This window comes from Octopus bimaculoides, chromosome 1 (assembly GCF_001194135.2).
Source record: "Octopus bimaculoides isolate UCB-OBI-ISO-001 chromosome 1, ASM119413v2, whole genome shotgun sequence".
In the NCBI taxonomy this organism is placed as follows: Eukaryota; Metazoa; Mollusca; class Cephalopoda; order Octopoda; family Octopodidae; genus Octopus; species Octopus bimaculoides.
Genome location: NC_068981.1, coordinates 115,080,618 through 115,081,860, shown reverse-complemented (window position 1 = coordinate 115,081,860; position 1,243 = coordinate 115,080,618).

The following is a 1,243-nucleotide window of genomic DNA, read 5'->3' as shown; positions in this document are numbered from 1 at the left end:
CCTTGTGCCAAAATTTGAAATCATCATTACACTCACTCGAAAAGTGGCGAGCTGGCAGAATCGTTAGCACGTGGGGTAAAATGCTTAGTGGTGTCTTGTTCGTCTTTACGTTCTCAGTTCAAATTTCACCAAGGTTGACTTTGCCTTTCATCCTTTTGGCGACAATGAAATAAGTACCAGTCGAGCACTGGAGTCGATGAGATAAACTTATCCCTCACCCACATTTGCTGGCCTTGTACCAAAAACCAATATTACATTTACACCTCGCACATCTTACGTGAATATATGTGTTGGGGTGACAAAAGTTAAAGTAGCAGGAATTCGATAGTGTAGAGTTAGATATATTGTCAATTTGCGTTTTAGAGATATATCCTAACTATATTTATCCAACACAAATGGTGGGTGTATTTGTGTTGTCACCCACTTTTAATCTTTAGCATAATACACCGAAGTACAATCCTTCTCCTGATGCTTAGCCGTCTACTAAACTCGCTTGCATTCAGTCATTATTTCAAGCTGTAATCAAGCGAACTGCATTCCTTAACATCTTTTCGAAAGACTCAAAACCTCGAGTTTTCGTTCACAAGGTTGCATTATAATGACAAGCCAACGAGAGCACCTCTATTTGGTTGCTTGACCTGTTAGAATTAGCAATTAATGTCACTCAAATTAGTTTCTAACATCATAAAAGACCCATTGCATAGTCTGGCGAAAGCGATGTCAGAAAATATGACGGGATAATCATGACTAGAAAGTCTTTGTTCAAGGTTGCCTTGACATTCTTGCAATAAATATGACTATTCAGTTAAATATGTGATATCTTTAAAGAAAAATTCCTCAAGAAAGAAGTTTAAATGACGCCAGAAAGGAAGTTTCCTCTCGAAACACTGTATATAAACCAACTTTGGCGGCAAGTGATCGTCAATGTAGGTAGTTTTCATATCTGGGCCGCGAATTAAAATAGGGCGTCAAACAAGCTTGTTTGGGTTGCTAAGACTTTATTAGACAAAATAAAATTATATTCGATCCTACAATCGCTTCTCGCCTGCAATTGTATACATTCTCCAACTTTCCCGTAAAAACATTTTTTCACCCTTACAACAATATCTTTGTCTTTTCTATTTTTTCTACTTCCTTTAATGATTTTAGCAGAATTCTGGACTTATTAAATGTCAATATTATTTTGTATGAAGTCAAAAATAAAAATTAAAACGTGTCTTCATAAAATATTTATATATATATA